This window comes from Pseudophryne corroboree, chromosome 9 (genome assembly GCF_028390025.1).
Source record: "Pseudophryne corroboree isolate aPseCor3 chromosome 9, aPseCor3.hap2, whole genome shotgun sequence".
Taxonomy (NCBI): domain Eukaryota; kingdom Metazoa; phylum Chordata; class Amphibia; order Anura; family Myobatrachidae; genus Pseudophryne; species Pseudophryne corroboree.
This window is the reverse complement of record NC_086452.1, coordinates 291,313,078-291,337,120: the sequence shown is the minus strand read 5'-3', so window position 1 is coordinate 291,337,120 and position 24,043 is coordinate 291,313,078. Positions and strand designations below refer to the sequence as shown.

Below are 24,043 nucleotides of genomic sequence, written 5' to 3'. Positions count from 1 at the left end.
AAAAGGTAATATAATTGCTGCCCAGGGCGCCCCCCCCCCCAGCGCCCTGCACCCTACAGTGACCGGAGTGTGTGGTGCGCTGTGGGAGCAATGGCGCACAGCTGCAGTGCTGTGCGCTACCTTAATGATGACCGGAGTCTTCTGCCGCCGATTTCATCTCCTTCTTCTGTCTTCTGGCTCTGCAAGGGGGACGGCGGCGCGGCTCCGGGAACGGACGATCGAGGTCAGGCCCTGTGTTCGAACCCTCTGGAGCTAATGGTGTCCAGTAGCCTAAGAAGCACAAGCTAGCTGCACGCAGGTAGGTTTGCTTCTCTCCCCTCAGTCCCACGTAGCAGTGAGTCTGTTGCCAGCAGATCTCACTGAAAATAAAAAACCTAACAAATACTTTCTTTCTAGCAAGCTCAGGAGAGCCCACTAGGAGCACCCAGCTCTGGCCGGGCACAGATTCTAACTGAGGTCTGGAGGAGGGGCATAGAGGGAGGAGCCAGTGCACACCAGATAGTACCTAATCTTTCTTTTAGAGTGCCCAGTCTCCTGCGGAGCCCGTCTATTCCCCATGGTCCTTACGGAGTTCCCAGCATCCACTAGGACGTCAGAGAAAATAGCATGCGAGCAGTAAGTGACATAGATTTTTTTTAAATACAAGATGGTCCAGTATATCTTAACATTCATGAATTACTGAGCCCATGCTATCTTGCTACAATGTTGAAATACTTTTCAAAGTGGTTCCTATATCAGTTCGTGGAAGCGGCTCTAAAGTCTTGAACTTTTTACCATGTTCAAGCCAGCTTAAACATGTTTGAGTGTACATTGATATACTGTACAGAAGCCTCCTTGGGTGCCTCTAGGCGAGTTGGCACCCAATTACATAAATGTATGACCCAAAGTAGGTTCTATTATCATGTAGTGTATGACCACCAGAGCAGAGACACCTTCCATTACTATTATCATGTAGGGCATATGTCTCTTTTAATGGAATAATTATTTTTTTTCTAGTTTAAATTAATCCATCCCTTACATGCACCTGTAATGGACCATTCAATTGATTTGGTCAACAAGTAAAAGGATAGACAGTGCTTAAGGTCGACAGGTTCAAGGGGTTGACAGGTTCAAATGGTCGTCACATATGGTCGACACAAGAGTTAAAAAACAACATTTTTTACCATGCCCAAAGCATGGCGAGCAATGTGAGTCCGGGAGTGGATACATTTTCACTAATTTGGCTCAAATATGTTGAAATTAACAAAATGACACACAAAAAAACTTGTGCTGACCATTTTCATGCTGACCTTTTAACCCTGTAAACCTTTTCCATTTTGATCATTTGACCCTGTGAACCTTTTGTATGTTGACCATTTGGGGTCGACAGTCTTTCTTTTTACTGTAGTTCTATTATACCACACCTCTTGTAGCAATGGGACAATAGGAAAGTGACCCCACCATCTGGACACACAGAGAAGATGAAAAAACAACTTATACTAAGTTAGTGAGTATAAAGATTCTCAAATCAGGTGCGTCAGGGTGGGATCCCTGTGGAAACCTGTGGACATAGGAGAAATACCGTTATCAACGGTAAGTTCTTGCCATAATGTATATTTCTCCGGAAGGGTCCACAGGTTATCCACAGGATAACATTGGGACTTCCCAAAGCAATTTTTAGTGGTGGGGACGCTCCTGATTAGACAGGAGAACCTTTCACCTGAATTCAGCGTCATGAGAGGCAAAGGTATCCAAGGCATAATGTCTAATGAAAAAGTGTTAATGGAAGACCATGTGGCTGCCTTACATATCTGTTCTGCTGAAGCACCATGTTGTGCTGCCCATGAAGGACCTACCTTACGTGTAGAGAGTGAGCAGAGACATTAGCCGGAACAGGGAGATCAGCTCGAGATGAACAAATATGAAAACAATAGGAAGCGCTGTCACCAACAGTGAAAAATTTAAAATATATTTATTGCCGTTATTACTGATAAACACACAATTTAATAAAACTAACAAAAACCTTTCTGCTGAAGTGTTATTATAACTGCACTGTTGCTGGGATTTGTGCAGTAACCTTTTTGTTATTGGCACTGGGAGGCTCCCTTAATTATACTGAAAAGATGTTGCAATTCCAGGAAAGTCCTCAGATGTACTTTATTATATGGAGAAGTCTCCAGAGTGTGCACACTCCACAGGTGAACTAATTAGTGCAAAAGTTCACTGTTTATCCTTTATACCATTATATGATCCACAAAGATGATTTCTGAATGGGTACACCGCAGAATACTATTCAGTTCAGATAATGCATCATTGTTACCTCCGTTCAAACACTTAACTGTGGTGGTCCGATAATTAAGAGACTTTGCTGGGGTGAATAATTAAACACAGTTCAATGTCTCAGTTAGAATCAGAGCGTGGCCTGCTCTAAAGCAGCAATCTGTTCACACAATGTGCTTACCCCCGTCTCTATTGGTTGCGGACAAACGGAGATTTCCTTCACCGATGCGGGCGCCGGCTGCCCGTAGCTTACACTGCAGTTTGAAGGATCTGTCCGGAGCTTGAAGCTGCCTCGCTCCGGCTGTGGTTCCCGTTTGTGGATCAATTAATGGGACAAAATGCAGCCCCCAGCATAGATCATTCAGCAGAAAGGATAGCAGGATACGTAACGCGTTTCTCAGCCTCGGAACAGGGGCTGTTTCATCATCTTGTTGTTTTAAGATCAGCTCGAGAGTATGCTTCTGAAATAGTCATTCAAAGCCATCTTGCTAGCATCTGTTTAGTAGCAGGCCATCCTCTCTTGTGAAATCCGTAGAGAATGAAGAGAGAATCTGTCTTTCTGATGGCACTGGTACGATCTACGAAGATTCTTTTTTTTTTTTCCAAATATGTTTATTAAATACCTCCAAAACATGGTACAGAAATAAGGGGGAAAAAAAAAAAACCCGCATACAGATCAGACATATCGACATCAAAGTAAGCAGATAAGAAAGGTAAAAGTACACAGCATATATGAGTAGGTGGAGGAAATTTTCCAATTTTCTAAAACAATCAACAAGAACAAATTGTAAACCACCAGAAGAGCGGCGGTCAGGCTATAATATATTGAGAATGGGACTGAATATGACTGACTAAAAACTGACACTCAATTCCGGCAGTTCAAATTAAGAAAAAAAAGAGGTAAAAAAAAGAACATCACAAAAACGTTAGAACAAAAAATAAGCAAAAACACCTACCAAGAGCCACAGGCCACCGATCCGTCCATAGAAGTGTCCATCCAATCCGCCAGGGAAGAAACAGCAGAAATAAGAAGAGAGGGGAAAGAAAAGAGGAAGTGTGTGGAGAGGGAAGTACGGATGAAAAAGAGGGAGAGGGGAAGATAGGAAGCTCAGTCAGTTAGAGAAATTTGACTATCAAGTTGTCGGAGAGAGTACCAAAAGTTAGATTGGAAACATTTATGTATTGCTAGTTTAGTGTGGGGAGGGAGGGTACAAATGTATTTATCCCAGCACTTAAAGAGTGCAGGAGTCAGGGTTTCCTTGTGGATAGAGGCCTCCAGCCAGTCCATATTAAATAAGAAGAGTAACCTAGAAGTAGCCATAGGGAGAGTAGGAGAGGCAGGATGGATCCACTGTTGCAATATAGCTTTTTTCCCCACTGCTGAAAGTAACACTATCAATTTTTTATCAGTGCGTGGAATTCCAGGTTGGTCCGACAGATGACCAAAGAGGGCCCAGGGAGCAGTGCATTGAAAGGGGATGCCTAGCGTTGAGGTGCCATAATGGTGTAAGGTATGCCAGAATTTTTGAATGACAGGGCAGGCCCAGAGACAATGGAAAAGGTCAGCTTCTACCGTTGAGCATTTATTACATCCGGCCCTATCTGATATACCCATTAGAAAACCTTGTTTAGGCGAAATATATGCCCTGTGTAGCAGTTTATAGGCCATTTCCTGATATATACTAGCCGGTATTAGTTTAAGGGTGATAAAAAAAGTATCTAATAGGGTGTCTACTGTGAATGTAGGAACTTGGGAGATCCATTTAGCTAGATCAGGAAAATCAGTGTGGGGGTCCAGTTCAGTGCGGATACGTGCATAGATAGAAGATATGGAGTATGTGTTGGAGCGTAAAAGGGAGTCTAAGGGGTTAACAAAGTCTTTTCCCGTGAGGTGAGGGAGAACGGATGTAAGATAATGTATAGCCTGGGAGTAGTAAAATCCATGCAGGGGTGAAATTGCATATTTCTCAATAGCCTCCTGGAATGGCAAAGGAGTATGAGTAGGTGTCATCAGATTACGTAGAGTCTTTAAACCAGAGGAGCACCAAGCACTAAAAGGCAAAGAGGCAGTACCATTCTGGAACTCCAGGTTTCCAAGCAAAGGTAGAGATACTGAGTAATAATATTTGAGACCAAGAGCTTTCCTAGCCATTTTCCACGCCTTAATAGTGGAAGACAATAGCGGGTTATCAAATTGGGAAGATTTTATTTGAGAGGGCCGGGCATGTAGGAGGTAAGCAAGAGAGAGAGGAGCACAAAGCTGAGATTCTAACTTGGTATCTGTGAATACATCGTTGCCACTGAGCCAATCCATAGCGAAACGTAGTAAGCACGCTAGATTGTATTGTTTAATGTTTGGTAGGTTTACACCCCCTTGGCGCACCGATTGCGACATTTTTTTTTAGACTTATTCTGGGGCGCTTACGGTTCCATATAAACTTGGAAAGCAAGGTATTAAGTAAAGAAAAGTCGGAGTTAGTGAGAAGAATGGGAGTCATTTGGAGGATATACAGGAGTTTCGGGAAGCTTGCCATTTTAAACAGGTTGCATCTCCCTAACATATTAAGGGGAAGGTTTTGCCATAGGCTAAGTTCAGTCTGGATTTTATGTATGATCGGGGTTATATTACGTGCATAGAGGGTGGAGAGATGTTGTGGTAGAGCCACTCCTAAAAAGGTGATATGCGAGGGGGCCCATCTAAACGGGAAGGGTCTAATCCAACCCAGTCTCGCCTGGCCAAATATGGCCAGGGCTTCAGACTTGGCAAAGTTAATGGAGAAGCCAGCAAAAGACGAAAATCTGTCAATTGCCTCTACCAATACAGGAAGGGAGCGTTTAGGGTCAGAGGTACATATAAGTAGGTCATCTGCGAAGGCTATAACTTTGAGTTCGCGATCCCCAACAACAATGCCTCTAAACCCAGGTAGCAGTTGGATATAACGAATAAAAGGTTCCAGGGCCAAATTAAAAAGCAAAGGGGAGAGAGGGCATCCTTGTCTGGTGCCTCTCTCAAGAAAAAAGGAAGAGGAGGCCACATTATTAACTACCACCTGGGCCATCGGAGCAGTGCAGAGGGTCCGTATTAGACTACAGAAATTAGTGCCAAATTGCTGATGGGAGAGCACTCTAAAAAGGTGTGGCCAAGCGATTTTATCGAAGGCCTTTTCGGCGTCTAGATTAATAAGAATATTGTCTTCCAAATTATGAAGGCGGGTGTGGGAAATAGCAGCTATCGCCGATCTAATACCTTGTACAGATTGTCTGCCTTTAATAAAGCCTAACTGGGCCGGGGAAATGAGATGAGGCAGACAAGACTGTAGACGGTTGGCCATTAGTTTGGTAAGCAATTTGAAGTCTTGGTTAAGAAGTGAGATAGGGCGATAGGAACCCACGAGGGAGGGATCTTTACCCGGCTTGGGTATTACGATTATCCGTGCCTCATTGAAGTATAAGGGTATAGTTCCGGAGGTAAAGATATGATTATATAATTTGGCTAGAGTGGGTGTGAGTTCAGCATTAAGTAGTTTATAGTATTCAGCCCCAAAGCCATCAGGGCCTGGGCTCTTGCCGTTTGGTAAAGATTTGATAGTTGTGAGTATCTCTTCCTCAGTTATAGACATCTCGAGAAGGTCCCTGTCATCTCGAGAGAGGACAGGAAGCTGAGCGTCATGCAAAAAGGATTCACCTGTCTCCACGTTATCTGGCTCTGCTGTATATAGGGATTTGTAAAACTGCATAAATTCGGCGCAAATGGCTGTCGGATCTGATATAATAGTGTCTGAAGATTGAACCACCTCAACCCATGTGCGCGTGCGGGGTCCCCGAGCGAGGTTTGCCAAGAGTCTGCCCGATTTATTACCCCATCTAAAAAATTTGTTCCGCTGGTAATCATATCGTGTCTGGGCCTGCTCTGTTAGGAAGGTATCATATACTTGTTTAGCAGTCAGGTATGCCTCTTTATGTGCGGGAGTGTCGGAACGCTTATATGCTCTATAAGTTGAGGTGAGAAGGGAGCTCAGTTCATGGAGGCGGGAGTTAAATATTTTGCGTTTAGAATTTACGTATGAGACAATGTGGCCCCGGATAACAGCTTTAGAGGCGCTCCAGAACAGTGAGACATCCTCCGCCTGGGCCAAATTATCAGCAACGTAGGTGTGCCAAGTGTGTCTAAGGTGTAGGAGAAAATCCTCAGAGTGAGTAAGATAAGCAGGGAATCGCCAGCATTTGGAAAAACATTGGGGCAACGCGAGCTTAAGAGAAATCATAATAGGGGCATGGTCTGAGATAATAATATTTTTAATCGATGTGTGAGTGACTTTAGGGAAGAGGTGTCGGGATAAGAAAATATAATCAATACGGGAGTGCGTAGAGTGGGGGTGAGAGTAGAAAGAGTAATCACGAAGAAGAGGGTGATGGATACGCCAAGGGTCGGAGAGAGCAAGTTGTGAACAGAGGGAGGAAAGAAGATCACAGCCGGATTTGGAGGATGAAGTACTCACCCCAGACCTGTCCATGGACGGATCGATGACCGTGTTAAAATCTCCTCCTAGGATTAGATTAGAGCTCCCCCAAGAGGAAAGTTTCTGTAGGACAACTGCAAAAAAATCTTGTTGAGAGACGTTTGGGGCATATAGATTAAGGAGAGTATACAAGACATTATCAATAATCACATCTAGCAAAATAAATCTCCCATTAGGATCGAGAAACCTTCTGCGTATCGAATATTGTAGGGACTTGTGAAAAAGGATGGCAACTCCCCTGGTCTTATTAGAATAAGGGGCCGAGATACAATCCCCGATCCAGGGGGCACGTAGAGTATTACGGGGATCGTCCAGCCAATGTGTTTCCTGTAGGAAGGTGATGTGAGGGGTCAAACGGTGGAGGTGGGAGAGCACTTTCTTGCGCTTCACTGGAGCGTTAAGGCCCTCCACATTCCATGATACTATATTGAAGGCAAGGAGTGGGGTATCCTCCGCGGCGGCTGGGGGAGTAGGAGCAGGATCAGCTATATCAGCCTATACCGATGGATGGGAATGCAAGAAAAAATATACTAGAGGTAAAGTAGGGCCCCTGCCCGTCCCAGCGAGCGGGAAGGGGTTGACCCATGGAGGATCGGGGTCGGCAGGTCCGGCAGGTGTAACCAACAATATTAAACAGTAACATAAAAAACAAACAAGAAAAACAAGAAAATTTACAGCTCATTGTATACACAGAGCTGCGCAATTATTCCTCTCCATGTGACCTACAGATGGAGAGAAAAAAAAGAGAGAAAAACATGCATGCAAGCAATAATAACAGTGCAACAGTCAAGTGGGTAAACTCGAGAAGTGGGCCTTGGCGAGTGTTATGTCATCGAAGAACAACGGCCTGCCGTCCTCGAAGACCCGCAGCCGGGCCGGGTACAGGAGAGAGAATTTAATTTTGGCGTTAAACAGTTGCTTGCACAACGGGGCAAACTCCTTGCGTTTAGCAGCGACAATGGTGGAAAAATCCTGAAATATCAAGAGCCGATCTCCGTTGTAGGTTAAGCTGTCCGTCTTCCGGTAGTGGTCTAGGAGTCGAGCTTTGTCGGCATAATTAAGGATTTTCATGATCACCGGGCGAGGGCGACCAGAGTTTGTTTTACGTTCAGGGCCGATTCTATGTGCCCGCTCAATAGCCAGAGGGGCACCTTTGAGATCCATGGCCAGTTGTTGCGGTATCCAGTTAGAAAGAAGGTCAAGTAACTCATGGCCTTTGACCGATTCGGGGATACCCACCACCCGGAGATTACTTCTGCGTCCGCGATTCTCCAAATCATCTAGCTTCTGGGTCAGATCCGAAATGTCACTTTGCTGTGAATTAATGGTGAGCTGTGCTGCATGCAAATTATCCTCCAGGGTAGATACCCTCTGTTCGACGTCATCTAAGCGGCCAGAGTGTTGAGTTAATTTGGATAGAGTAGAGTCAATAGCTTCTCTAATGCCCGCCAGCTTTTCATCCAGCAGAGGGCCCAGCACCGCCGCAATATCCGCAGGTTTCATTTTGGGTGGCTTACTGGCCGGAGCAGACTTGCGTTTTTGTAAGGACCTGGAACGGGTGACAGAGCAATCTGAATCAGATGAGTGTCTCCACACAGTATCGCCTCGGGTTGTAGAGGCGGGGTCAGCAATTGACATCGGGGTGGGTATGAGAAATTTTTCCATAAAAATAAGCGGGCAACGGAGGACCGATTTATACAGTAGGAGTCGCCTCACGCAAGGAGCAAGCTATAATGAGGTCACATGGAGAGGAAAAAAAAAAAGGGGGAAGTATAACAGGTTACATCCCAACGAGTAATAGTTCAGGACCGGTAGGCATCAGTCCGTGAACAGCGCACATGGGCGAGGAGAAATGTCACACAGGTTCCGGCCGCTAAACAGGAGACATGAGAATAGGCAGAAGTATAGAAATATATTTATAGTGGCTGTGAGTTGTCTAATCTAAAAGTCGCCACAAGAGGGAGCTAGAGTTACAGCCATTTCTAGCTATGGAGTGAGGAAAGAGCTGTGCCAGTCACAAGATGGCCGCCGACTGTAAATAAGACACGGATCCTCCGGAGGTCCCCGGGTCGTTAATCCCCGCCAGTGAGGGGGGGAGATCTGTCCTGCAAGGATGTGTGAGGTGGGGATCGGAGGGCAGGTGCCCGGAGAGGCCGGAGATCGGCAAAGCAGAGCTCAAAGTCCGGGCGGCGCCAACCACAAGATGGCCGCCAGTCACACTCGTCCCGGCTCTCACCTCCCGCAGATTGTCCGGTCGCCGGTCTCCAATGAGGGTCAGTGCTTGATGGGTGGGCTCTTGGGTGTCAGGGAGCGCCGCTCAGGTGTGAGGGGGGGTCCGCAGAATCGCCGCATCAGGTCCAGCGGACCGACGGCTCCACTCCCAAATCGAGGCCCCGGCTTCTTGAGGAGGGGAAGGCCGCAACCTGCAGAAGCCCTGGTAAGGGCTCCCCGGCTCCGCAACCGAGCCCCTCTGGTGCTTAGTGATCAGGGGAGCAGGCGGTCCAGTACAGAGGTGCTTGGGGACCCGTGAAATGGGTTTTATGTTAGTTTTATGAGCGGGGCCAGCAGGAGCTCATAGAGAAGGCTTCCTCACAGCTTGCAGGCTAGGCCACCTACGAAGATTCTTAATGCACGGACTACGTCCAGCGACGCTTCTCCCGCAGAAAGTCCAGATACCTGAAAAGTTGGGACTACAATTTCTTCGTTAAGGTGAAACTTAGATACCACCTTAGGAAGATAACCAGACCTAGTTCTGAGAACTGCTTTATCTGGATAAAAAAAAATCAGAAAAGGAGATTTACATGACAGTGCTCCTAAATCTGACACTCTTCTAGCTGATGTCATAGTCAGTAGAAAGAGTACTTTAGCTGTCAACCATTTAAGATCCACTTTCTTAAGTGGTTCAAATGGAGCCCCTTGAAGGGCTTTGAGGACCAGACTTAAATCCCAAAGTACTGCAGGAGGAACAAAAGGTGGTTGAATGTGTAGCATTCTATGGCAAAAAATACGCACATCTTGTAAAGTAGCAATTTTCTTTTGAAACCATACAGTCAATGCTGAAACTTGAACTCTCAAGGAAGCCACCTTCAAACCATTATCCATTCCTGCCTGAAGGAAATCTAAGATTCTGGATACTCTGAAAGATTTTGGATCCATATTTCTTTCACTGCACCAATGAATATAGGTTCGCCATATTCGGTGATAAATGCGAGCAGAGGAGGGTTTCCTTGCTCTGAGCATTGTTTGAATTACCTGTCCTGAAGTCAAGAGGGTTTTCACGATAGAGGTTTCAACAGCCACACCGTCAAAGACAGCCGATCCAGATGCCTGTGATAACAAGGACCCTGCATCAGTAGATCTGGATGTTGAGGGAGCAGCATTGGAGCATCCATCGACATCCTCTGCAGATCTATGTACCAATGCCTTCTGGGCCAAGCCGGAGCTATTAGAATCACGGCACCTTTTGCTTGCTTTATTTTCCTCAGCACCCTGGGTATCAGGAAGATTGGAGGAAACAGATATGCCAGAAGAAATTCCCATTTCACTGACAGTGCGTCCACAAGGATCGCTCCGGGGTCTTTTATTCTTGACCCGTATGCCGGAACTTTGTTTTTCAGATGGAACGCCATGAGATACATCTCTGGCAACCCCCACTTGTCTACTAGAGTCTGAAATACTTCCGGGTAAGGAGCCCATTTGGTTGCTCGAATGGTGTGTCGACTGAGAAAGTCTACTTCCCAGTTTAGGACTCCTGGAACAAACACTGCGGACAATGCTGGAAGATGGAGTTCTGCCCACTTTAGTATGTGACTTACTTCCTTCATTGCTTTTTTGCTGCAAGTTCCTCCCTGATGGTTGAGGTACGCTACTGCCGTTGCATTGTCTGAGCCGATCTGCACTGGTTTTCCTTGCAGAATGTCCTTTACCTGAATCAGTGCCATGTATATGGGCCAAATTTCTAACAGGTTTATTGGCAGGCAACTTTTTTCTATGGTCCATTGTCCCTGGAACCATATTTTTTCAGACACTGCTCCCCAGCCCTGAAGACTGGCATCCGTTGTCAGGATCTCCCAATCTGATATCCAAAAGGGTCTCCCCTTGTCTAGATGAGATGTCTGTAGCTACCGGGCTAATGACCTTTTTACCTTTACTGGAAGTACCATCATTTGTTTCTTTATTGTCTGATGTACTCCATTACATCTGGTCAGAATCAGATGCTGCAACGGTCTTGAGTGGAATTGTGCATATTCCACCATGTCGAAAGTTGACACCATCAACCCCATCACTCGCATTGCCATGTGAACTGATATTGTTTGACTGTGCAACAATTCCTGAATCATTAACTGCACCTTGGATATCTTTTCCACAGGTAAAAACATTTTCTGCAGACTTGAATCCAATACAGCCCCTAAGTGCATCATCCGTTGTGACGGAGTCAGAGACGACTTTGCCCAATTTATGAGCCATCCGTGTTTCCGTAGACAAGTTATTGTCTGTTGGAGATGGCTCAAGAGCAATTCCTGGGATTGTACCAGGATTAAAAGATCGTCGAGATATGGGAAAATCCTTATCCCCTGTTTGCGGAGATAAGCTGCCATAACCACCATGATCTTGGTAAATACTCTGGGGGCTGTGGTCAACCCAAAAGGTAATGCCTGGAATTGAAAATAACTTACTGTACTGGGTTTGCTTTGATTCATTTTTACCTTTTGTTTTACCTTGCCACCGAAATGGCCGAAATCCTGAGCCCTTAGGTTTAGGATTATAACTGGCAGGAAACCTGACCTTCTTGGATTCAGCTTCTGACTCCAGAATATCTGTCAGTTCCTTACCAAAAAGAATGTTCCCAACAAAAGTCAAAGCTTCCAGAACCTTTTGGATTCTGAATCAGCTTTCCATGTACATAGCCAAATTGCTCTGCGAGCAGCTACCATTAAGGCTGATGCTTTAGAAGCAATTGTACCCATATCCATTGCTGCTTCTTCTAGGAATAGCGCAGCCTGTTTCATATGGGCTATATGGGACTCCTGCTCCCTAGTTGGTGCTGAGAGCCCATTTTCCAGTTCTTAAGCCCATTCAACTACCGCTTTTGCAATCCAGGCTGAGGCCATAGCAGGCCTTATGACTGCCCCTGACAGAGAAAATATGTTTTTCAAAAAACCATCAACTCTTCTGTCTGTGACATCATTTAATGACGCAGATGGCAAAGCTAAAATAGATTTTCGCACTAGTCGAATGACGTGCGTATCTACTTTAGGAGGCACTTCTCTTTTTAAACAGTCGCCAGTTGGAAAAGGGTAGTAAGAATCCCATTTTTTTTTTAAATTTTATATTTCCTATAGGGCGTAGCCCATGGTTTCTCCATAATTTCCATCAGTTCCTCTGACCCTGGAAACTCAACCCTAACTGTTTTGGGACGTTTAAACACAGCTGCTTTAGTTTTAATTATTGGCTCAGCTGAATCCTCTAGAGACAGAATAGCCTTCATTGCTCCAATTAACTCAGCTATATCTTCTGAGCTGAAACCCTCCATTTGTTCTTCATATGGTGAAGTAGATTATATGGAGTCATCATCTGTTGTATCATCCTGTGTAGCCTGTGAATTTGATTATATATTTACCCTTGGTTTATCAGCTTGTTGACTTGTAGAAGCTGTAGGGGCTATACCAAAAGATGGGAGCTGCATGTATGGGTTAATAGTGTACCCTATGCCTGAGGTTGAAGCTGCAGGGACCAACCTGTCAGCTATACTAGATAAGGTTTGTGCAAACACGGCCCAAGGTGGATCTACTTGTTGTTGAACAGGGATCTGCCTTGCAATCTGCTGAAACGCAAAACAATTTGCGCATAACCCATCGTTTGCCAAAGTTTGAGTTAATAACCCCACCTTACAGGATAAACATGTTTTGAGTGTTGGTGTTACTGTTAATGTAACCTTGTCACCTTTACAGCTCTTAGACATGATAAACAATCAGCTTTTCCACAGTATACTACACAATCTGTGACTGAAAACACTTTATATGCATAAAACTGATATCAATCTGACCCCAACCCAAGCACCAGCATTTAGGTTCAGAAGAAAACACTGACAAACATATATAAAGTCAGCAATCACACTAGCAGTCAGTCACATGTTATGTATTAGTCATATGAGCATATTATCAACTACGAACACATTTCAAGTATGTAGGAGTACATTTACTGTATTCTGTTCTATACAGTTATTTTAATGTATTCAGACGCAATTGCAGAGAAAACCACAGTATTGTACAAAACTCATATGCAATAGGCACTAAACTTAACTATTCATACTAACAACAGTAGATAGAAATTTAGTGCTGTATAACCCGTACTCCGTAGAGTGGGATACAGGGAGACTCACCCCACTTCCAGGATCGATCAATACGTTAGCAACCGCTGAGTGGATCCAGACGCTACTAGTGTACACTGCCGCTCCGGGCATTTTTAGTGCACACAGACGCTCAGTGAACGTTAGTGCATGCAGATGCTCATGTCTGCGACCCAGTCTCTTAGCGGTAAACCTTAGTGTATACAGACGCAGCGGCCTATGATGCGACCGAGTCCCCTCGTGGTAGCGTCTGAGACGGAAGTGAGGCAATCAGTTCATGGCGGGAGACGCACGGTAACTGGTCATGAACTGGGGGGAGGGGCGACCAGGAGAGCGTCTGACTCCCCACTGCTGACATCAACCCTAGGGATCGCAGCATCAAACTAATCCTGGCACCTTATGATCCCTAAAGCCTAGCGCTGAAGCACCCATGGTGGCGGCGCGCCAGCTACTGTTTGGTAGTCTCCTCCAAACAGTGCAGCTGTGTCCGTATTCCCCTTCTAAGCGGAACCGATGCTTTACCTTCTCCCCGTGCTCCGGGCACAGCCTGGTAACGTCTGCTGGACCTGCTAGTAACATCCGACACAGACGCCCGTCGAGACAGCACTTGTACAGTAGGTAAGCGGTGCTGCGACCCGGCGGAGAGTTGTTGGAGCGACTCTTTCCAATATGCGTGTAAGATGCTGTCAGTAAAGATCACTCAGAAAACATAGTAAGACTATAAAAATAAATCAAATAAAGCTTAGGGTTGCCAAACACAGCAGCCCTGTGACCATTGTCCGGCACCTGCCGCACCAAACAAAAAACTGATTTGACTGAGTCGGTGGGCGGGATTATATGGACAAGCCCATTGCATCCTGGGAGGCCAGAAAGCTTGTGATCGTTTGGTGCCAATCAGCTGTCGCTCCATCATATCCCAATGTTATCCTGTGGATAACCTGTGGACCCTGCCGGAGAAAACAGTACAGTTCCTTTAGCACAGTGGTAGAAGGATATTGTGGCAATATAGAATGAGTTGGTAATAAAGTCACTGCAAGACCCGGAGATGTAATGTCCATTGGCCACAACTATTCACTGTAGAGGGAAACAAGCAGGTACTGACCAGCAGGTTATACTCTGAGAGCTGGCGTCGAGATAGATGCACAGAGGTTGAGAAGAACACAGAAGAACTGCCGGGGATGCCGGATGGAACCGGACCAGACGGAAAGGTGTAGCAGAACTCACCGATGTTAGAGTCCGATGGTGATGAATATCGATGGAGCTGGAGATCGATGGCGGAACACCTATGGTGCTAGAGATTGATGGCGGAACACCGATGGTGCTAGAGATCGATGGCGGAACACCAATGCAGCTGGAGATCGATGGCGGAACACCGATGGAGCTGGAGATCGATGACGGAACACCGATGAAGCTGGAGATCGATGGCGGAACACCGATGGAGCTGGAGATCAATGGCGGAACACCGATGGAGCTGGAGATCAATGGCGGAACACCGATGGAGCTGGAGATCGATGGCGGAATACCGATGGAGCTGGAGATCGATGGCGGAATACCGATGGAGCTGGAGATCGATGGCAGAACACCGATGGAGCTGGAGTGCTGCAAACAACGGGAGTGGAGAGATACCAAACACTGTGGGAAGCTGGAAGCGGAACAGAGTCCAACGGTGGAAGATGAAAGCAGATGTAGGTATCACAGCAGATAACCAAGGAGCAGAGCTGGAACAACGGAAGTCAGGCTGCACCGCAAGCTGGTAACCGGTGCGGGTCTCTAAGTGGAGCTGAACCACAGGAGTTGAACACAGGAGCTGGAATACCTGGAGACTCCAACTGTAGATTCCACAGACAGGAGAGACATGTGTACAAAGTTTGACAACCAAAGCACTGACAATTATCCAGCCCTGGAGCAGGATATTTATCCCAGATGGTTAGGCTGTAGGAGAGAAGAGATATGGAGGGGTCATTCAGAGTTGATCGCTAGCTGCCGTTGTTCGCAGCGCAGCGATCAGGCAAAAAAAACTGCATTTCTGCGCATGCACACGGGCCGCAGTGCGCACGCACGACGTACTTTCACAAAAAACTATGCAGTTTCACACAAGGCCGAGCGACACTTTTCAGTCGCTCTGCTGATTGTATGGTGATTAACAGGAAGTGGGTGTTTTTGGGTGGTAACTGGCCGTTTTCCGGGCGTGTGCTAAAAAAACGCAGGCGTGTCAGGTAAAAACGCAGGCGTGCCTGGGGAAACGGGGGAGTGGCTGGCCGAACGCAGGGCGTGTTTGTGACATCAAATCAGGAACTAAACAGACTGAAGTGATCGCAAGGAAGGAGTAGGTTTGAAGCTACTCAGAAACTGCTTAGAAAAATTTCAGCACTATTCTGTTAACCTTTCGTTCGCACTTCTGCTAAACTAAGATACACTCCCAGAGAGCGGCGGCTTAGTGTTTGCACTGCTGCTAAAAGCAGCTAGCGAGCGATCAACTCGGAATGACCCCCATGGTTAGGCTGTGGGAGAGGACAGTTAGGATTAGGCTGCAGGTTAGGGTTTGGATTACGGCTAGGGTTAAAATACTTACTGCGATGCACTGGGATTCTGCTGACATTTCATATCCAATCCCTTATTCTGGTGATCAGCATTTTACACTAGGTATCCCCCACGTGGCTGTGATCTGCATGTCAGGTGCAGCAAAGCCAAAATCCCCTTGCAGAGGTCCTGGCTAAGACCACCCGCATGTTAGACTCTGCATCTATTTTGTGGGTCGTGACAAATCTCATTAGCAGCAGTCCAACATTAAAATCTCTGAGTTTGGTCTAAAGAATACTGGTTTAGAGCCAGAATGAAAAAGGACTGACCTTTTAAAGACAAGCGTGTCCAAGTTACCAGAACAATTTGTTGGTAGGGAACAACCTGCACAAGTTTCACAGTTCTTTTCTCAAAAATCAAATGTAAGTGTAATTTTAATTGATTTGATACTACTTTCTGGCAGTGCAGCTGCTAATATCTTAAATTTGTGATATAAGAATGCTTAGCTTTGAGTGCCTCAAGGTATCTGAACATGATTGAGTCATCCTATTATAGCTCCAGTGCTAACATTTGCAAATGTCTTATGAGCAAATGCTCCATGTCACAAGGCAAAGAAAGTCCTGGAACATGTAACTGAATTGAGCTTACAGCAGTGGCCTCTGTAATCACCAGATCTCAATCCAAACATTTGTGGGATGTTATAGGACAAGGTATTTGGAACAGGATCCTCCTCCAGCAAGATTGCAACAATGTAGCATTGTAGAATTGGGTCAGTTCTGATTAATTCAAGATGTTCAAAGGGCAAATAGGAAAGCAAATCTATTAGTTACTAAAGATGTATTAAATTAAGCCACAACTCAGCATATAAACCCAATTAATACAATTTAATCGCAGGTAAAAAAAAAAAAAAAAATGACCTCCACCTGTAATTCTGTGAAAAGAACTATAGTGTTTCCATATGTACATTTTACTCTTCTTTAGAGGACTATTTTTGTCTAATCGCTTCAGTTCTCTACATGGTATCTGGTAGAATGGACGACAGTAACCATGTAAACCAGGCATGTCCAAACTGCGGCCCTCCAGCTGTTGTGAACCTACATATCCCAGCATGGCTCGACACAGTTTTGCTGTCAGAGAATGCTAAAGCTGTGTCAGGGCATGCTGGGATGTGTAGTTTCATAACAGCTGGAGGACAGCAGTTTGGACATGCCTGATGTAAACGTTCATAAGGTGGACACCCCAATGTGGACATCAGAATGGCAACATGGTTCAAACTGTCGAAAGGTAATGGGTCAACACCCTTAAACTGTCCAAAGTGTCACAATATCGACATCTGAAATCATTGTGGGGAGAAAGATTTCAAAGGGAGAACATTTCTAAGGGTTTCGTCTGGGACTTATACTGGACTACTTTGTGATCAATTTGCATGGACTATGAAGTAACCTCATATCTCATTGTTCGCTTACCAGGTATGTCTAGTGGAACAACAATCCCCAGCAAGCTGTACTGAGTCTGCTAATTATCATATGGGAATATCATGAATGCCTAGCCATAGGTATGTCTAGTGGAACAACAATCCCCAGCAAGCTGTACTGAGTCTGCTAATTATCATATAGGAATATCATGAATGCCTAGCTATAGGTATGTCTAGTGGGACAACAATCCCCAGCAAGCTGTACTGAGTCTGCTAATTATCATATAGGAATATCATGAATGCCTAGCCATAGGTATGTCTAGTGGAACAACAATCCCCAGCAAGCTGTACTGAGTCTGCTAATTATCATATAGGAATATCATGAATGCCTAGCCATAGGTATGTCTATTGTATTAAATATTATTAGCAGATTTATTCAAGTTCTGTTTGTAGTTATTTGGGGAATGTGTAATGGTTTCATCCTTACACACCATTTGTTTTTTTAAGTTTTATTGCTCCAAATGGGTGATGGGCTGGGGGAGGGTCCAATCAATCAATGTGCTTACATACACGTTTGGGCTTTATATTAGTGTGTAGTTTAGCTGAATTAGCGTAGCTGAATCATTGTGGGGAGAAAGATTTCAAAGGGAGAAAATTTCTAAGGGTTTCGTCTGGGACTTATACTGGACTACTTTGTGATCAATTTGCATGGACTATGAAGTAACCTCATATCTCATTGTTCTCTTACCAGGTATGTCTAGTGGAACAACAATCCCCAGCAAGCTGTACTGAGTCTGCTAATTATCATATAGGAATATCATGAATGCCTAGCCATAGGTTAGTCTAGTGGAACAACAATCCCCAGCAAGCTGTACTGAGTCTGCTAATTATCATATAGGAATATCATGAATGCCTAGCCATAGGTATGTCTAGTGGAACAACAATCCCCAGCAAGCTGTACTGAGTCTGCTAATTATCATATAGGAATATCATGAATGCCTAGCCATAGGTATGTCTATTGTATTAAATATTATTAGCAGATTTATTCAAGTTTTGTTTGTAGTTATTTGGGGAATGTGTAATGGTTTCATCCTTACACACCATTTGTTTGTTTAAGTTTTATTGCTCCAAATGGGTGATGGGCTAGGGGAGGGTCCAATCAATCAATGTGCTTACATACACATGTTTGGGCTTTATATTAGTGTGTAGTTTAGCTGAATTAGCGTAGCTGAATCATTGTGGGGAGAAAGATTTCAAAGAGAGAAAATTTCCAAGGGTTTCGTCTGGGACTTATACTGGACTACTTTGTGATCAATTTGCATGGACTATGAAGTAACCTCATATCTCATTGTTCTCTTACCAGGTATGTCTAGTGGAACAACAATCCCCAGCAAGCTTTACTGAGTCTGCTAATTATCATATAGGAATATCATGAATGCCTAGCCATAGGTATGTCTAGTGGAACAACAATCCCCAGCAAGCTGTACTGGGTCTGCTAATTATCATATAGGAATATCATGGATGCCTAGCCATAGGTATGTCTAGTGGAACAACAATCCCCAGCAAGCTGTACTGAGTCTGCTAATTATCATATAGGAATATCATGAATGCCTAGCCATAGGTATGTCTAGTGGAACAACAATCCCCAGCAAGCTGTACTGAGTCTGCTAATTATCATATAGGAATATCATGAATGCCTAGCCATAGGTATGTCTAGTGGAACAACAATCCCCAGCAAGCTGTACTGGGTCTGCTAATTATCATATAGGAATATCATGAATGCCTAGCCATAGGTATGTCTAGTGGAACAACAATCCCCAGCAAGCTGTACTGAGTCTGCTAATTATCATATAGGAATATCATGAATGCCTAGCCATAGGTATGTCTAGTGGAACAACAATCCCCAGCAAGCTGTACTGAGTCTGCTAATTATCATATAGGAATATCATGAATGCCTAGCCATAGGTATGTCTATTGTATTAAATATTATTAGCAGATTTATTCAAGTTTTATTTGTAGTTATTTGGGGAATGTGTAATGGTTTCATCCTTACACACCATTTGTTTGTTTAAGTTTTATTGCTCCAAATGGGTGATGGGCTAGGGGAGGGTCCAATCAATGAATGTGCTTACATACACATGTTTGGGCTTTATATTAGTGTGTAGTTTAGCTGAATTAGCGTAGTTGAATCATTGGGGGAGAAAGATTTCAAAGGGAGAAAATTTCTAAGGGTTTCGTCTGGGACTTATACTGGACTTTAACTGGACGGAAACTGCATGGAAACTCCAAACAAAAGCAAATAAATCATCACAATCCACCAATACTTGGACTGCAGCTACAAATGTTTGTACACACCTATTATTCTCCAAACCTCACTTACCCAGGAAACTATACATTCACTTTCTGCAAAAACACCTGCAATACAACTTTTACTCTGACCCTGCAAATACCTGGAAAACAAATGTTTTATTGAGAAGCATATTTGATGAAGTAACACTGACTTGTGGTTTGCCAACACTGTGTAATTTTCCATCTAACATCAACAAATATTTGATTTACTGGTAATCTGTAGATATTATCATCATTTTAAATACTTGCAAAACGTATTTCTTTCAGCAAACTTCACTGCTCTCTCATACAGCCACCACTCCTCCTCCTATTCTCATTTTGCTACCAGTTTACACCCCATCCACACTATGTCCAGGCTGACAACCCCCATTACTCATTGTCTTTCTAATCCTTTATTCTGTCCCCTGTTACTACCTCTATCCCTCTCTCCCAGTCTCATACATCTCATCCTCTCTCCTCTCCTCTGTCTGCCTCCCTACCCCTCTTCTGTTTCCCCATTGCAATTCACTTCTGCCCCTTCACACCATTTATACCCCACCACTCAACCCTGCTCTCTCCCTCCTCTGCCTGTCTCCTCACCTCTCCTCCACCAGTATCAAACTGCACTCCCTCCCTGTCTCACTCATGCAGTTTCCCTTCCTAGCCAAGGCCCCAGCACCATCATCACACCCTCTTTATCCTTTCCTTCCAAATGACTCCTACCTCAACGCTACAGCAATCCTGATAATCTCATTCACATCTCTCCCACAAACTCATACCCCCTATCCTGTGCACTCTGGAATGCCAGATCTATTTGCAACAAACTGGCCCCCACTCATGACCTTTTAATTTCCAACTCCCTGCACCTCCTGGCCATTACAGAAACCTGGATTACTCCTCGTGACACCACTTCTCCTGCTGCTCTCTCTGCTGGGGGCCTCACATTCTCACACACACCCCGACCCGGGGGTCGCCATGGGGGTGGTGTTGGGATCCTTTTACCCTCAAGCTACACATACCAACTTATACCTCCAGAACCTTCTCTTACATTCTCTACATTTGAGGTCCATGCAATACGCCTCTACCAACCTACTAATCTTCGAGTTGCTGTAATTTACCGTCCACCTGGCATTTCCTCCAAATTCCTCGACAACTTTGCTTCCTGGCTACCTCACTTCCTCTCTTCTGACATTCCCTCCATTATTCTAGGCGATTTCAACATCCCTATCGATAACCCCACAAAATCACCTGCCTCTAAACTCCTTAACCTCACCTCTTCACTTGGTCTCTCCCAGTAGACCACCTCACCCTCCCATGTGAACGGGAGCTCACTGGATCTGGTTTTCACTCACCGCTGTGATATTTCTGATTTCTCCAATTCCCCATTTCCCCTCTCTGACCACCACTTGCTCTCTTTCAACTTATCTATCTCTGCTTCCCCATCTCTCCCTCCTAAGGCTACCATCACGAAGCGTAACATTGAGGCTATTGACACCTCATCCCTATCCTCCCTGTTTGACTCCCTTCTCTCTCCTCTTCTCTCTCTCACATGCCCTGAACAAGCCACATCCCTATACAATGCATCTCTTACTTCTGCCCTTGACTCTGTTGCTCCGCCAACCACTATTCACCCTCGCAGATCAACACCTCAACCCTGGCACACCAAATGCACCAGATATCTACAAAAATGCTCACGTACTGCCGAGCGACAGTGGAGGAAATCACGCTCTAAAGCAGACTTCCTCCATTTCAAATTCATGCTCTCATCCTTCAGTACTGCCCTTTCCCTTGCTAAACAATCATACTTCAAAATCCTCATTTCTACCCAGTCTTCCAACCCCCGGCGCCTCTTTGCCACTGTTAACTCCCTCCTCTGCCCACCACCACCTCCTCTCCCTTCCTCATTGTCTGCTCTTGACTTTGCCACTTATTTCACATCCAAGATTGACTCCATACGTCAGGATATCACATCCCACCAGACCAGCAACCAGCCACCACCCATCCCTTGCCACCCCTCCCCTTCCCTCTTACCAACTCTGACATCTTTCTCCCATGTATCTGGCGAGGAAGTCATGGCCCTCATCCGTTCCCCCCCCCCCACAACCTCCCCGCTCGACCCTATCCCCTCCCACCTCCTCCGCTACCTCTCTCCTTCTGCCTTTTCCCATCTTGCCCACCTTCTCAATCTCTCCCTTTCATCAGGCACTGTCCCCTCTGCCTTCAAGCATGCTCTTGTCTCCCCTATTCTTAAAAAACCTACCCTTGATCCTAACACGCTCTCCAACTATCGACCCATCTCTCTCCTCCCCTTTGCCTCCAAACTTCTTGAGCGTATTGTCTATAATCGCCTCACTGCCTTTCTTTCCTCTCACTCACTGCTTGACCCATTCCAGTCTGGTTTCCGTTCTCTCCACTCCACTGAAACTGCCCTCACAAAAGTCTGCAATGACCTCCATGCAGCCAAATCTAAGGGTCACTACTCTCTGCTTATTCTTCTTGACCTCTCTGCTGCTTTTGACACTGTGGACCACCCTCTCCTTCTGCAAATCCTTCACTCTCTTGGTCTGCGTGATACTGCCCTCTCCTGGCTGTCCTCCTACCTCTCTGATCGTTCCTTCTCTGTCTCCTCTCATGATGCTACCTCCCCCCCACTTCCACTAACTGTTGGTGTCCCCCAAGGCTCTGTTCTTGGTCCTCTCCTTTTCTCTCTCTGTACGTCCTCTTTAGGTGAACTCATTAGTTCTTTTAACTTCCAATACCACCTCTATGCTGATGACACTAAAATCTACCTCTCCTCCCCTGATCTCTCCACGGCTCTCCTCACTCGTACCTCAAACTGTCTTTCTGTTATCTCTTCCTGGATGTCTCAGCGCTTTCTTAAACTCAACATGTCTAAGACTGAGCTGATCATCTTCCCACCCTCCCGCACAGCCTCACCTCCCACAATCTCATTATCCATTGATGGCACGACTATCTCCCCTAGCCCCCAAGTACGCTGTCTTGGCGTAATCCTCGACTCCTCCCTCTCCTTCAAACCACACATTCAGCACCTCTCACAAACCTGTCATTTTCATCTCAAAAACATTTCTAGAATCAGACCTTTTCTCACCCAGGATGCCACTAAGATCATTATTCACTCACTGATTATTTCTAGACTGGACTACTGTAATCTCCTCCTAACTGGCCTCCCTGACAATTACCTCTCTCCACTCCAATCTATCCTCAATGCTGCTGCCCGGCTCATCTTCCTCACCAAACGCACTACGTCTACCTCCCCTCTCCTACAGGCCCTCCACTGGCTTCCCTTCCCTTTCAGAATCCAATTCAAACTTCTCACACTCGCTTACAAAGCTCTCACCCACTCCTCTCCCATCTACATCTCTGACCTTATGTCCCTTTACTCTCCCACCCGTCCTCTTCGCTCTGCTAATGCACGCCGACTCTCCTGTCTTCTGATTACTTCCTCCCACTCCTATCTCCAAGATTTTTCACGTGCTGCTCCCTTTCTCTGGAATTCTTTACCTCTCCCCCTCAGACTCTCCACAAAACTTCAAACGGGCTCTTAAGACCCACTTCTTTACCAAACCTAGCCAAATCTCATCCTAACCCTCTGTTCCATGCTCTCTATGTACCCCATCTGTGTCACCCCTGTCTGTCTACCCCTCCCCTTAGAATGTAAGCTCTCACGAGTAGGGCCCTCTTCCCTCATGTTCTTATACTTTTCTTACTTTAATAATCCTCAACTGCCCAGATCCCGCAGTTTTTGACCACCTGGAACTTATCTCTATGTTTACTGGTGTAGTTATGCTTAGTTACCCTGTACTTGTCCTATATTGTCTTCAACTGTAAGTCACTGTTTTCCTGTTTTGATTATGTGCATATGTACTCTGTAATTGTGCGCTGCGGAACCCTTGTGGAGCCATATAAATAAAGGATAATAATAATAATAATAATAAAATGTCGACAGTTTCAGGATGAGGGGGAAGGTTAGACATAGGAGGGGGGTTAGGGTTAGAAATACTCACCGGAATGCTGCAGCACAGTCGAAAGTTTGACCGTCAACATTCTCATGTCGACCTGATGACTGTCGACAAGTCATACTACATCCTTGTAGATAACACTTATTTAATATGATTTGCATATAAATATTATGTGTCTATGTGTATAAATGATGTAATAAATTTCAGTTAAGCCAGTTGCTTAGGTAGAGCTCCTTCTTGCGTGTTGTGCTAGGAAACACAACATCACCTGGTTGTCTTACAAGAACGGCTTTGTACGTGGTAATAGTAGCAGGTCACAAAGATGAATTCTGTATCTGTAAAAGCTAAATGTATTTAACATCGAATTAGTGTCTGACATTTAGCACAGACACCATTTTGACGAAGATAGGACTGCCACCCAGAGACCACTTTCAGTGTGAATAGAACGTGCAAAGAAAAGGCTAGTATTTTAAAAAGCCATGGTGCCCATGATTTGTCTAGCCGTGTGTTATACAGGATCCTAGTGGTTGGGTTGCCAGCTTTCACATGACTGGCGCCTTGGGTGGCGGCTAGGACTATGATACTAAGGGTGGCGGCTAGGGCTAAGACTCTGGGGAGGGTGGGGGGTGGCACAGCCCCCAGCAGCCTAACCCTCCCCTATACTGCTTAAACC

The 24,043-nt window shown here is 45.3% G+C and overlaps 2 protein-coding genes across 4 annotated transcripts in view; one reads left to right on the top strand and one right to left on the bottom strand.

Moving 5' to 3' along the window:
- Window positions 1–24,043, bottom strand: part of FHIT (fragile histidine triad diadenosine triphosphatase) — a 57,425-nt gene that overhangs the window by 6,820 nt on the left and 26,562 nt on the right. The window contains exon 3 of one of the 3 annotated variants that reach the window (XM_063940365.1): window positions 19,443–19,512. The exons of the other annotated variants lie outside the window; for them this stretch is intronic. The gene's annotated coding sequence lies outside the window, so the exon portion shown is untranslated. The remainder of the gene's footprint in view (window positions 1–19,442; window positions 19,513–24,043) is intronic. 3 annotated transcript variants of the gene reach the window in all.
- Window positions 18,310–24,043, top strand: part of SLC25A17 (solute carrier family 25 member 17) — a 502,099-nt gene continuing 496,365 nt past the window's right edge. Inside the window, exon 1 of the mRNA XM_063940362.1 lies at window positions 18,310–18,425. The gene's annotated coding sequence lies outside the window, so the exon portion shown is untranslated. The remainder of the gene's footprint in view (window positions 18,426–24,043) is intronic.